This window comes from Pinus tabuliformis, chromosome X (genome assembly GCF_031772625.1).
Source record: "Pinus tabuliformis cultivar Carrire ecotype Pingquan chromosome X, CPIR1, whole genome shotgun sequence".
NCBI classification, from domain to species: domain Eukaryota; kingdom Viridiplantae; phylum Streptophyta; class Pinopsida; order Pinales; family Pinaceae; genus Pinus; species Pinus tabuliformis.
The window spans coordinates 543,417,954-543,433,183 of NC_142308.1; the positions used below are offsets into that span (position 1 = coordinate 543,417,954).

Genomic DNA, 15,230 nt, shown 5'->3' on the forward strand with positions numbered 1-15,230 from the left:
TATAAATAATATTATTTCTTGTCATCTCCATATTAAAAATTTGAAAAAGTTAAATTTCTTCTATTAATTTTTTTTTTTACTCATCAGGGACAACCTATCCCCTACTAAACTCGAAAACCCATTATAATTTGATTAGATCCTAGAAAGGCTGTGATCAACATGATAATAACCTACATCAAGCAGATGAAAAAGCAATCTGTCCCATAGACTATCTTTAGCCTCGTAAACGTTAAAATAATTTCTTTCTTTCTTCTTCTTTCTACATAATTTAATTAAAACTGAAAATCTATATATAAAACACTTTATAATTTAAAACCCAAAATTTTTGTTGGGTATAAAACACGCTGTAATTTAACGCCCAGAAAAACCGTTTACAGCACGGCTTAAATTTTTTATATAAACCATTCTATAATTTAATTAAAACTTAAAATCCTCAAAATCTTTGTATAAAAGACTATATACTTAGTTAGAAGACTTGAAATACTGTGGCTTGGAACCAGCATAATTTAGTTAAAATATAGAAGACAAACCGTGGACGGCAGGTTTCGAACCTGCGTGGCTTAAAAACTTCATATAAACCACTGTAATTTAATTAAAACCTAAAATTGTCAAAATTTGTATAAAAGACTATAGTTTAGTTAAAGCATGAGAAAACCATGGACGGCAGGATTCGAACCTGCATGGCTTAAAATATTTATATAAACCACTTTATAATGTAACTAAAAACTAAAATCTTCAAACAGATAATCTTCGCAAAGTAACCTATAATTTAGTTAAAGGCTAGGAAAACCTTAGATAGCAGGTTTCAAACCGCTGCGGAGATTAAAATCTTTTTGGACGTCAGGTTTCAAATCTGCGCCGCTTAAAATCTTTATATAGAAAACTTTAATCTTTGTATAAAAAACTCGATAGTCTAGTTAGAGCCTAGGAAAACCATGGACGGCAGGATTAGAATCTGCGTACAGCAATTTCGAACCTGCACGGCTTAAAATCTTTATATTAACCACTTTATAATTTAAATAAAACATAAAATCTTCAAAAAAGGTAATCTTTGTATAAACTGCAGCAGGTTTAGAACCTTCGCAGCTTAAAATCTTACTGGACGGCAGATTTCGAACCTGTGCGGCTTTAAATCTTTATATGAACCATTTCATAATTTAAGTAAAACCTAAAACCTTCAAAACAGATAATCTCTATATAAGCCTTCACAGCTTAAAATCTTCTTGGACGGCCTGTGCAGCTTAAGATCTTTACATAAACCAGTTTATGATTTAAGCAAAACCTAAAATTTTCAAAACAGATAATCTTTGTATAAACCGTGGACAGTAGGTTTCGAACCTGCGCGGCCTAAAATCTTTATCTGAAAAAAACTAGAGCATCTTTGTAAAAACCTTCACAGCTTAAAATCTTCTTGCACGGCCTGTGCAGCTTAAAATCTTTACATAAAGCACTTTATGTTTTAAAGAAAACCTAAAATTTTCAAAACAGAGAGTCTTTGTATAAATCCTTCTTGCACGGTCTGTGCAGCTTAAAATCTTTATATAAAGCACTTTATGTTTGAAGGAAAACTTAAAATTTTCAAAATCAGACAGTCTTTTATAAACCGTGGACAGCAGGTTTCAAATCTACGCGGGTTACAATCTTTATCTGAAAAAGTGCTTTATGTTTGAATGAAAACCTAAAATTTTCAAAATCAGACAGTCTTTTATAAACCGTGGACAGGAGGTTTCGAATCTGCGCGGTTTACAATCTTTATATGAAAAAGACTATAAAGGCTAGAAAAGCCGTGGACGGCAGGATTCGAACCTGCGCGGGCAGAGCCCACATGATTTCTAGTCATGCCCGATAACCACTCCGGCACGTCCACCTGTGCACAATTAACTTCGTATTATTTTTAATCAAAAGGAAAAACCATCTCCATATGAGCAGATGCAAATCATATGGCTTAGTGAACGAATCGCCTGTTTCTTAACCAGAAAACTGGTAGGTTCGATTCTTACTTGGCCTGTAGCTCTGGAGGATTTTGTTGTTTCCCGGCACGAAGAGATAACCATTTCAATTCTGCTGGACAGACATCAAACGTTTTTTTTTTAAATGTATCATCATACGCTTTTATTTAAAATGTCAATTCGGTATCATCATATTCAAATCATACGCAAGAAAGTCGGTAGATTCGAACCCCACCCCGGAATTTGTTGTTTCCCGGCATGAACAAGATTCGCTGCTTATTGATTCAGAAAGCATGAAGAAGAATATTTTGGTTTTCATTTAGCTGCTCATTCATTCCAAAAGTATCCTCCATTCCAAAAGTATCCTCCTTTCCGGACATGACATGATTTGCAGATGAATTTTTTATGCGCACCGTGTCTTTATATTGGTTTATAACTCTCCGCTTTCTAGTTTCAAAAATTTCGAAAGGCAATTATCCAAGTCAACAGCGTGATTTCGTGGAAAGTGTTGTCTTCTTACTTTTTCTTTTTACTTTTCTATCGAGATAAATTCTTTTTATTTTCCATATCTAAAATGAATAAAGGTATAAAACGTTGATGGATGCCGCACATTTTTTCCTTTTGGAGAATACCTTTTTAAACTTCGTTTTCTTTAATGTATATATTTAAAATGTTTGGGTTTATGTAATAGAGAAGACACTTTCAAAGCAAAGTGAAAGTATTATATAACTTAGGAGTTGGGTTTCATGAAAATCTTAAATTGTTTGAAAATAAAGAGGAATGTATGTTTATGCCATAAATATTTTAAATCTTTTTGAAAATAGAGAGACACTTTTGTTTATGCCATGAATATTATTTCTTTTACTCAAAGTAAAGTGGCAATAAATAAAAATATTTTGTTGACTTTTTTTCATGGTATTTCTCAACAAATTTCGTTTAAGGAAGGTTTAGGAAGCATAATGTTTATATTTTCAAATCACAATATTATTTTAGAGTTGAAATGAATCAAGACTCTAACAACTTATAAAAATATTTTATAGACTCTCTTTTTTCATGGTATTTCTCAACAAAAAGGAAGGTTTAGAAGCATACAATACATATCTTAAAATCACAACATTATTAGTCCATGCCTTCGGCATTGCAGGGACTCTAGCGATCGGTAGAGCGTTGACCGATCATTAATCGCTATTTTGACCAAAAATATTTAAGCTACACCAAAATTTATCTAAACTTTCTGATTGCAATTTCGGTTCACCAAATTTTTACCCAAAGTTTTCATTTCAACCTCTTATTGGAACCTTCACGTGTCCCGAGGCTACATTCCATGTTCAACAAACTTTTTTTAAACTCATGCGGCGTTTTAAACTTTTTATCCAAAGTTAAAACAATTCAATGTCCAACAATTCAATGCGATGTTTTTTAATTTTTATGCAAAGTTTTGAAACTAGTTTTACACTGCCCCATGTCAAGCTCACACTTCTCCCCAAGCCAACTCTTGTCCACATGTCAGCGGCTCTCCTCCACATGTCCTGCAGCTTTACCCTTTAATCACTACTATTCACATCTATTCAATGTACATATTATATAATTAGATCTTCCATAAACATTTGATCTTCTTTCTTCCACCGTTTACCTCCATGTTTGTTGGTTTGTTCGTGCAACACTTGTTTGCTTGTTTGTGCATACCATAAAAATGGTGAAGGGTGAAGTAATTATGTTTCTTTATACCAGGCATCGCATTGATGCGCCTTCCTTCTGTTCTAGTGACAACCTTGCTTGCTTGCTTCCCATGCTCCATTAGGAAGATAGATGATGTTCTGGTTCCAAGGACAATAGATGATGTTCTGGTTCCAAGTTGCAAAAAGATGTTCTGGTTCCAAGCTGCAAAAAAGAGGCAGATTCACAGAACTAGAGCCGAAGTGGTATGTACTGTTCCATAGAGTGTGGAGGACTCTTCTATTTATTTATTTCTTCTTTCCACCTGCAAAATCAAATCAAAAAATGAATCCAAGTGAATGAATGCATTCCGGCAGGAATAGTGTTATTGTGCACATATTTAATTCTATTCTATGCTTTAAACTAATTGAATGTTAATTCTGTTCTATGCTTTAAACTAATTCAATGTTAATTCAATTGCAGATAACATTTAATTCCCGACAGTGGAGCACTTGTTAATTCAATTGCAGATAATTAAATTGAATGTTAATTCAATTGCAAATAACATTCAATTACATTCAATTCCAGACAGTGGAGAAGTCTTTTATTTCTTCTTTCCACCTCCAAATAATGGAGTAATCTTCTATTTCTTCCTTCTACCTGCAAAATCAAATCAACAAATGAATCCAAGTAAATGAATGAATTCCATAAAAATAGTGTTATTGTGCACACAATTAATTATATTCTATGCTTAAAACTAATTGAATGTTAATTCAATTGTAGGTAGTGGGTAGAAAATCAACAGTGGGTAGAGAATCAACTAACCGCAGTGGAATTGGAGGACAAAAAAGGTTCTAGTCTGGGCATTTGGTTGCAAGAGCTAGTTAATGTATCATTATCTAAATGATATGCAATTCTAATGTAAAGAAAAAACAAAGAAACAACCTACAACAGATGCACATTTTTTTGCAACTGTTGGCATCTTTGAACATATTTTTTAGCCCTAATGCAAAGGCAAAAGAAGAGTCACTACCGAGAATAAATATGCATTCTAGGTTTTAAAGGAGATCTATAATTGTTATAATTGCTAGAAACTCTCCTAGGAGGGGCAATTTTCTTTTAAAATTATATATGGGCAAACCGTAATTTCAACCAAAACATCAAAAAACAAGAACCAAAAGAAACCTGAACCGAAAGTCATGCCAGTATAAAAAGTCATGCCAATATTAAAAATATGAATGATTTGGAACTGATTTTTACCAAAATAACATACACATTTAAATTCTTGAGTTTATTTTCTCGGGAAAGGTTTACGGCTTACCTAATGTCACTCACTCCGCGTACATTAGTATGGCTCATACTTCTTGCAGTCATTGTTAGAGGTAGTGATTGCCACTCATTTTCGTCTTCGACCTATTGGATTATACAATAGAGTCATTCAGATATTGTTCCATGGTTGTGGTTGCACTTACCCACCACAATGCAACAACAATTCGTCTCACTCTGCTCTCGCTGAATTGGGCTCACTCTAGGTTCCAATCTAAGCTCAGACTCTGTCCATCCCAGAAGCAAGGCGACATACCACTTCAATAACAAACGACAGACACTATTCCATGGTTGTGGTTGCACGTACCCACCACAATGCAACAACAATTCATCTCACTCTGCTCTCACTGAATTGGGCTCACTCTAGGTTCCAATCTAAGCTTAGACTCCATCCATCCTGGAAGCAAGGCGACATACCACTTCAATAACAAACGACAAGCAACTAGTCCAACCATAACCCGTCCTTTCTCGGCGTACATATACAGTAATGAATTCTTGTAGGATGGCGTAAATATACAATAATAAATGCCTCTAAGGTTGGGTCTTCTCATAGTAATAGCCACTATTACCACTGTGTCTGTTGGAGACGCAGCCACTGTTGGAGCTGCAATGAAATTACACTCCTCCATGACTAGCGCTTTTGTCCATGGAGTGAAAGAGAAATATCTGAACTTTCACATGCATGTTGCATTGTTGGAGACATAGCCACTATTACCACTGTGTCTGTTGGAGACGCAGCCATTGTTGGAGCTGCAGTGAAATTACACTCCACCATGACCAGTTCTTTTGTCCATGGAGTGAAAGAGAATTATCTGAACTTTCACATGCATGTTGCGTTATGGTAGAATGGACAAGTGCATGTTGGGTTATGGCATAATAAACAGGTGGCACAATTATGAGCCCCACAGTAAACAAGTGGTAATTTATATTTAATTAAAAGATTAATAGTTACTAGATGACTTTGTCATTTTTGTTATGATAGCACATACATCCTTCCATGTATATGTGAAATATATGCATGCATTACAGGTGTTTTTTTGTTGGATATGTTCAAGAGTTTATCACTGAGGTGTTGGGAGCATGGCGTTAGTTTTTTTTTTCACTGAATCTTGTCGTCGGACCAACATTTCCATTAGCAAAATTTTCCATCTTTAAGTTCTTTTGTGGAGTTTCTCCGACACCCCTTATTGGATTAAGAAGATGCACTTGGATCATAAAATAGTTAGGTTGGGGTGCTTGGAACTGCTTTTCCATTTTTAGCTCATAACCACTACCATATTGGCGTATTCCTGTGACGTTGGAGTCTGTGATTTGTGATATTCCTGCGAGGCTGTAGTTTGTGATTTCTCGCAGACGCCAATTTGACATTAGTTGGGTGAAGTTGTAATTTAGGGCTCTATGTGTAACTAGGTTTAATTAATATTTTTTTTGCCAGTTTAGTCAACAACTTTGATAACTTAAAATATTTCCAGAAATTGTTTCAACTACTTTATCAACCAAATAATTTTTGGTAGTTTACTCAGCAATAATAAAATTCTGTCTACCAGTTTAAATGACAAAACAAACGATCAACACACACTTCAGCCAATCAAATTAAATGAGGATGAAGACCGAATCTCTACAAGTCTGGTTCCATCGCTCTCCGATTGAATCAGCCCGGTGATCAGCACTGAAAGAAGTAATATTTCATGTGATTGCTTTGATCAACAATTTCGATAAGGCCAAATGCATTCTCCTACGCATATTTCCAAGAAAAATGAAGTCTTTGTGTCTTTTACCCTGTAATAAATCTTATTCGCTAAAGGACAATTCCTTTCAGCTGCCGCCATGCAGGTGATCAAAATTGTCATTGTTGGAGTTTGTAGACTAAGGCAACAATATTTAGTGCTCTTTAAAGATATTTTTCTTCTTTGCTTCTGTCCAGTCCACACAGACTCATATTTAGCACACTTTAAAGAGTAAATCATTTTTCTTTTGTCCAGTCCACACAAACTCGGCTTTAAAGAATTTTTTTCACATAGCACTGACAACTGACAATTATGCATTGATTGTTGAAACTAGGGTGAAACTTTGTTTCTTGGTTGCAGTAGGGTTTCTGGCCGAAAAATGAGGTTTTGCAAGAAATTTTGCAGATTCGAGTTAAACAAAAAGGAAATTGCTTTAAAAGTTTGACATAATGTCGGAATTAAAGAAGATATGTGCACATAATTGAGTGCTTCTTTGCAACTCTTTTGTCACTTTCCTGTCAAATTTGTAAATGCATCTTGAGAAGATCAAGATGTCTCGAAGAAATGCTGGGGCAATCTGTACACAAGTTTTTGTAAAGCAAAGAGAGATGGACATTCCTTTGTGTATACAATCTACTTAAGCACATGTTAAAGGTAGAGTTGAGCTGATTCTGCTTAGTTCCATTGGTTGCTGCTTAATAAAATTAATCTACATTCATATTTAAAGTCATTTAGCCACATTCATGTTTAAATTAGTTTGTTAACTCATTTAGATAATTATTCATTTATGATTGAGTTTGTGTGTCCTGAAATTACATAGCCCTCAATTTATCATTGAATTTGGATGTTTCCTGAATTTGCACGCCGACAGGGACTACAGCAACGCCAGGTGCCCTTGTTATAAAGTTGAAATGAATCTAGAACCTAACAACTTTTGTGAAATGATGAGTCTAAAGTTGGTTTTAAAAATCAACATAAGAATTTGGTATAAATCATTTACAAATCTTTGAAAACCTAATGCTAGTAATCCAATAAATGTATAAAGAAATCGCTCTCCAAATTTTATATTACAACCCTCATATGAGGAAGTCCTTGATATACTTACTTCTTTCTCATATATACATCTTTCTCCCATGTTTATAAGGATATAGACAATGTTTCAAATGGGCTTTCAAAGGATGGAGTTGGGTTGAACTAAGAAACCTATATTATTTTAGTAATCTAAAACAGTACAAAATATAATTATGAACAATTGATCTACTTTAATATTTTCAAAGTTTTATCCTAAATTTTGTATAAAGATAGAATTTGATAAATTATTAATAAAATGATAAAGATATTACTTTTGATATTTTTTTTTGGAAAAAATTATAACTATAATTTAAAAAATAAAATTTAATATATATTTTTATTATATTGATAAAATATAATCTTTTTATAAAAATAGAAAATATAACTTACTAAAATATATAATTTCTAACCTGGATATAGAGGACAGTGGGTAAGGGTTTGAGGGTTAGGTTTTCTGAGGGAGAATTTTACAGTTTGTAGTTGGATTTGGCATAATTGGTAGCTCTTGGGGATGGCGAAGGAGTTGATGGAGGTGATGGGGAAGTAGCCAAAAAGTTGTTGGATTTTTCTGATGATGTGCTATTAGAAACCAACATTTTTTGCCTTGGGAACTTGTTAAAGATCAACTAGAATTCAGGGTCGTAAGCTTGAAGGAATCCCTGTGAATCCTGGTACACCAGTCCTGTCACATACAATGAATATTGTGGCTGAATAAACAAAGTTTGTCACCAGAAATAAGGGAGATGTTACACCCAATGGTGGGGTTTTTGGTCCTGTTGCTTGTACTAACACTTGGGGTGTTGAGGATTCCTTGGGTCCTCTGCCAGGTTATGGGTCTAAAATTCGTGAAAGCACCTATGAAGATATTGGGCCAAAACCAAAAGAAGTGCAAAGCTCTCAGGGGTTTAGGCCGGAACCAAAAAAACGAAAGTGGAAGTGTATAAGAGCCATGTTGACAAAATACAACTAGTTGTGGGGAAATACATTACACTTAAGCAAGATATGGGTTTAGAAGGTATTACTTTTGTGGGGTATTTCAGTAGTAGATATGCTTCTAAGAGGACACTGGGCAATCAGATGGATAATTAGTGGAAGTCATTGTTAACTTATGTGACTCGCTTCCATCTTTTCAACAAAGAATGGCTAAGTTTTATTTTTCAATAGGGTCAAGGATGCAAAAGGCATATTGAGTAAGACATTGTTGATGGACTCATCTTTTCTAATAATACGTAGGTGGAAGTGATTTTTTCATCCCAGTAGTAAAAGAATTTTGCAAAATCTGGTGTGGGTTAAATTGCTTAACCTTCCATTAGAGTGGTGAATGGTGGAATGCCTATGAGAGATTGGGAAATGTCTTGGTGGGACAATAGCAATGGATGAGGACTTCAAAATCTCTTCCAAAAGATCGGTGGCAAAAGTTTTGGTTAACCTTAGGGTTAAAGGTGGCCTCTAGAAATCCATTGAAATGGTATATGGGAATACCCACTTTTCATAACCCATTGACTATGTGAATTTCCCTTCAGGTGTCTGTGATGTCATAGTGTTAGGAATCTATTCGAAGATTGTTTGATACAACACAAAATATTGGATCCCTACACAAGTCAAGCAAGAATACGAAGTAAGGATTGGTGGCCACATGTTGGGGGATGGTTCAACTAAGATTCCAAATGGACTGAACCCTAGTTTTGATGGAGGGTTGGGTCTAATTTAGCTTGATGGTTCAGGATCTCCACATGAAGGGTAAAACATGGTTGGTAAAGGAGAGTCTAGTTCTAATGACCCTATTTTGAGCGCTCCAATTCGGTCTAAAACCATGGGGACGCAACAATTTTACGATGGTTTATCCTCTGGTATAATGTGCAACAAGATTGTATTTGAACCCCTCCTTCAAAATTCAACTACTTCTCTCAATATACCTGGTAAGAGCACTCCTCTGATTAAAGAATCTATTCTTAATAAGTCCTCACATGCACAAATTACTTTAGAATGTAAAATTAAACCAGGTTATAATGTAATAATATTCATCATTTAGATATTTGTTCTTTTAAGGGTTTGCAAACTAATAGGGTCCCCTTAAGTGAAATGGTGAAGCATTCTCATGCTCTTGAATATGACATAAATCCTACTATTAGTTATGATAACCTAATGAGTCAAGGGAACAATGAGGAAGTCTTTATTTCTCATGAGGGAAAGGGTTTGAATGATAATGCCTCGAAGGAGAAAATTTCAGATTGAGGAACTAAAACTAAAACTCGTAAAAAGAATCCCTCGTTTGAAAACTAGAAAAGAGTCGTGAAGAGTATCAGACAAGATTAATCCCCTACTTCTGACCATGGAAGTAGTTCTTCCTATGGGCCCTATTTCCTTATATCAAGAGTTGAATATAATTCCTTAATGAGAGTTGTTGGGGGACTAGGTAGTGAATTTGATAAAAACTTTCCTCCCCTTCCAATGGGAAGACCAAAGAATATTCAGAAGGAACAAGAGAAGAATATGTGTGAAATACATCAAGGGATATAATTAAATTTACTAGGGAACTTAGAGCATTGACCCCCTTATCTTTGGTTTCCCCATGAAGCTAGCATCCCTCAATATCAAAGGCCTAGGAGGGAAGGCCAATAAATTATCCCTCCATAGGTTCATAATCCAACAATAACCTGATATCATATTAATACAAGAGACTTCATGAAAACAAGTTGAGCTTTGTCCCTATCTAATGAAGGTATTTCTTGGGTGGAACTTTAGTGAGTTATATTTTGCTGGTAATTCAAGAGGTCTCATAACTGGTTGGAGGGAAACTTTTCAAGTGATAAACTTATTTTCTTTTAAGTCTAGTATTCTCATGGAGGGGAGACTAAAGGGCTTGGATTTTGTTTACAAAATCATAAACTCTTATGGACCTTATGTAGAAATGAAAACTTATTGGGATGGAATTTTAATTCTCCAGAGATTCAAGGTACTAAATTAATCATTGGGGGATACCTAAACTTCACCCTTAGTCACAATGACATTTGGGGAAGATCTTCCCACATTAACCCTTTGGAAAAATATTTTTCTTCTAAACTTGAAAAGCATAACCTTGTGGATTTAGAACCAACAGTCCTAAAGCTAACAGGGGTTAATAATAGAGTGGGATTTGAAGCTGTGGCCAAAAGAGTTAAACATGTTTTTAGTCCACTCCAATATTATTGCAGGTGTTAGCAAGATCAAGACTTGGTTCGAGGCTCAGAGGCTCTCAGACCATTTTCCCATCTGCTTGGAATTTGATGACAGTGATAAGAATCTTGGATATCCATTTAAGTACAATAGATCTTGGGGCCTGGATGATGGGCTTATTAAGTTAATAAACACTACCAAAAAATAGGCCATTAGTGCCAGAAATAATGCCAGAATTTAGTGTTTTTGAGCATGTGGATTGGCTTGATACAAAATTGTGCAAGAACACAACATAATACAAATATAAACATAAACACAAAGATACAACATAAATAAATCTTCATTTCATTAATATCAAAGAACTGAAAGATGCTTACAAGCAGAATCAAAATAAACTATCTTGGGCGATGGTAGCCAACTTATCTATGAGAAGAGATTTGGTGGCTACATGCCTCTGAATTGTGTTACAAATATTCTCAAGGGCCTTTTTATTATTGAACAACAAAGGGATAATCCTAAAAAACCAAAACCCTAAACCCCAAGAGATGGAATGTCGAGAGTTTGTGAGCTCCATTGGGGTTAGTTGAGCACCCAACTTCCAGGGTCGTGAATTGGCCATATAATCTCCGTTTGGCGTGTGAAATACCTCATTGGAAAGATCAAGTTGAGTACTACTACATATCTCAATTTTTTTTGTTTAGGGGGTCAAAATATCTCTAGAAGTTCAGGACCCGAAAAATTACTAAAAATAGTAAACGCTACTATAATTAAGGAAACTGATGAAACCAACTAGAGGTCTAGGTGGAATAGGTGAGTGGCCACCAATATCCACCTAGTTCGTGGCTTCAATTGGCATTGTTAAACTAGATGCAAATTGGCATCTTCACTTGGGCATCATGAATAATGCTAGAAATTGTTGCTTCCATTCTTCCTTCCACTGTGCTTCTGGTATGGAATTGAAAATTGATTCTTTTTTAATTTCATAATTAACACCAAGTTATGCTTCCATTATAATGTCCTTTGTTGCGTCAAGTTTTACTTCCAATATGGCATCACTTGTTGCATCTAGATTTACTTCCATTATGGCATCATCTTTTGCTTCTTATATGGCTTCCATTATAGTGTCTTTTGTTGTTTCTAATATTTCTTCCATTATTACTTCTTGGCTTGCTACTTGAATGGATTCTTTGTTTTCTTGTTCAAGAATGCCAAGTTTTGCTTCTAATATTGCTTCCATTATTATTTCTTTGTTTTCTACTTGAATTGCTTATGTTTTTGCTTTTAAGGTAACACCAAGTTTGGTTGCTAGTATTGCTTCCATTATTACTTCTTGGTTTGATACCTGAATGGATTTTTTGTTTGCTTCTTAGGGAACACCAAGTTTGGCTTCTAATATTGCTTCCATTATTACTTCTTTGTTTGCTAGCTGAATTTCTTTTGTTTTTTATCCTTAGGTAATGCCAAGTCTGGTTGCTAATATTGCTTCCATTATTGCTTCTTTGTTTGCTACCTAAATTGCTTCCTTTTCTTCTTCTTATGTAACTACCAAGTTTTGCTTTCAAGATTGCTTATGGTGTGCTTCTAGTTTGGCTCCCATTGTTGTTTCATTTTTAGCTTCCATAATTGCTTCCCTGTTAGCCTCATGGTTTGCTTCCTTTTAGTTGGAAGGTTTGCTTCCTGTTTAGCGCCTAGGTTTTCTTCTTTTTTAGGTATATGATTTACTTCCTTTTAATGTTGGGATTTTCTTCTTAATTAGTCTCCAATTTGGCTTCCTGTTAAGCAACCAATTTAGCTTCCTATTTAGAGCTAGTAATATCTCCAAGTATGGCTTCCAATTTAATGTTGAATTTTACTTCCATTTTAACAACTCATGATGCTTCCTTTATAGCTTCCATTTATTAATTTAATATTTTTTATTTCAATTAAATTAGTTAAGTATATCATGCTTCTTAAATAACTTATATGATTATAGAGTAAGTCATATTGCATTTGAAATATTTATAACATACCATTTATAAATAATTTTTAGGGAAATGGACATCCATACAAACTAACAACATTTTTTTAACTGGTATTTTTATATTATTAATAAACAAAAATGCTCGTCGTGACTAGCTACACATAATGTAGGCCTAGATTCACATCATAGAGATTTCTAGAGCAGAGCTATTCTAGATTTCTTATAGCTACAAACCACACCACAACATTGGAATAAAATAACAAGATAATTTTTTTAAACTATAACCGATATTTTTATATTATTAATAAACAAAGTTGATGGTTCGTGACTAGATACATAACATAAGGCCCTAACCAGTGCATCCTAAATTTCCCTGGAAATTTATCAAACTTACTATCATATAACAAAACCAATTCATTTACCTTAAATGTGTGTAGGCCTAGATAATACAAAGGCATTGTCAAGATGCAAATTCAAGTTTCATAGAGGTAGGATCGGGGTAGAAGGTAATCCCTTTCTTGTTGAGAGGGAGTGTTGAAAATGCAACAAGAAAATCCTAATTCAATTTTGTCCTTGAATTAAATTGGGAATAGAACTATAATTCCACATCTCATGACAAATTGTATTAGTTAACTAAGTTAATTTGACTTAGTTGGATCAATTAATTCGAGTTGAGAGTCTAACTTAGTCATGTAGAGTGTCTCCTACTTTATATGAGGTATGGTTGAGTTTATTTTGAGTTGTAATTAATTAATTCAGTTTAACTGAGTTAAAGTTAGTTAAACTAGTTCCAACTGTTGGAGGAACTAGTGGGAGGTATAGTAGTGTGGTGTTGCCTATAGTGTAGTGTGGTGCTTCTTACAGTGATCAACCAGTAAATTGATGATTCACTCATAAATAACTCATGCATGTTAGATATGAGAGTTACCCAGTTGAGATTGGAGTTAAGGAATAGTGTACTATCTGTTGTATAATCATCTAAATTGTAAAAGGTGTTGCATGTAGTCATAGAAAGGCCTATGAGGATTGCACAATTCATATTGAGGAATTTCCCTAATTAATAGGGGGCTAATTCCCAAGGAAACGACACAAGGAAATAGGGACATGGGCAAACAGAAAATTGGTTAAGTATTGGCCTAAGCTTTTCTAGAAAGTTGTGAGGCAGATAGAGATAATGCAAAGGTTGCTTAGGCTTAAGCAAAGCATTGTAATCTTATCATATTTTCTGACTAATGCTATATATGGATAGCGGGGGTTTTTAACTATGGCTTTCCTTAGGAAATCATTGTGTAATGTGTTGATTGAATTTTTTCTCTTGTATGTTTTGTGATTTCGTGATATTTTAATTGTTTCTGCTGATGAGTAGAATAGATTCAAGTCTATTGTTTTAATACATTACAACAGTAGTTTGAATCTACCAGGAATTTCTATAGAATTTATGGAGCAATAAAGAGTTAGAGGGAAAAAAGAAACTAAGATATTATAAGGAGGTGATCAACCCCAATCTTGAAAACCATAATTATTTATCTATCTTGACTAATGTTAAGAAGAAAATGAACATTGCTAAGATAAGAACTAATTTTGATGAGCTTCATAATGAAATTGGGCATTAGTCTACTGTCAAAATGTCATGGGAAGAAAATTTTTATTACATGTGTGATACAATGGCGACTAAAGATGAAAATCACTTTATCTTCAATAGTCCAACTTTTAGTCAAATACGTTCTAATTTTTAAAATATCTATCACACTACCAACCTTCTTGACCTATTAAGGCAACAAAACTATGGTGATCTGGGAACACTTCTCTCACTTCTCTTCAAGTATAGAAATAATATATTAAAGCATTTCAATTAATTTCCTTTTAAGAGAAAAAAGAGATTTTTGTTTTTCTTTTAATTACTTTATCTCTGTAAATTTATATAAAATTATATTATTTAACATAGACATGGAAATATTTGATGTATAACTCCAAAAGTGAAAGTGAAACATTTTTACCACATCTCTTTCATACTAGATTGTAATATTAGCAATGAACCAAGTTAGCATAATGAGAATGAGATTATTGATATTTTGTAATGATTTTAATTATAACTAAACATATATGTATAATCATTCTTTTTATTATAATTGGCATTATTTTTTTATTTAGTGTTTTTTTTCTTTGTTGTGCACAAACATAATCACACATTGCCCTCTATTGGACTATAGAATGTTGTCTAAACACAATAAAAAATTATTTTAAAATATAAAAGCTATTATAAATTTTACTTATAGAATTTAACTTTTAAAATTTTCCAACTTTACATATGTATTTAATATGTTAAATATATATTAAAAAATAAAAAATAAAAATTATAAAAATATTATATACTATTTGTAAAAC

The 15,230-nt window shown here is 33.8% G+C and overlaps 1 non-coding gene across 1 annotated transcript; it reads right to left on the bottom strand.

Moving 5' to 3' along the window:
• Nucleotides 1-1,785: 1,785 nt before the first annotated feature.
• On the bottom strand, nt 1,786-1,867 carry TRNAS-AGA (transfer RNA serine (anticodon AGA)). Its single transcript has one exon. It is a non-coding gene; the product is annotated as a tRNA-Ser (tRNA).
• Nucleotides 1,868-15,230: the final 13,363 nt, after the last annotated feature.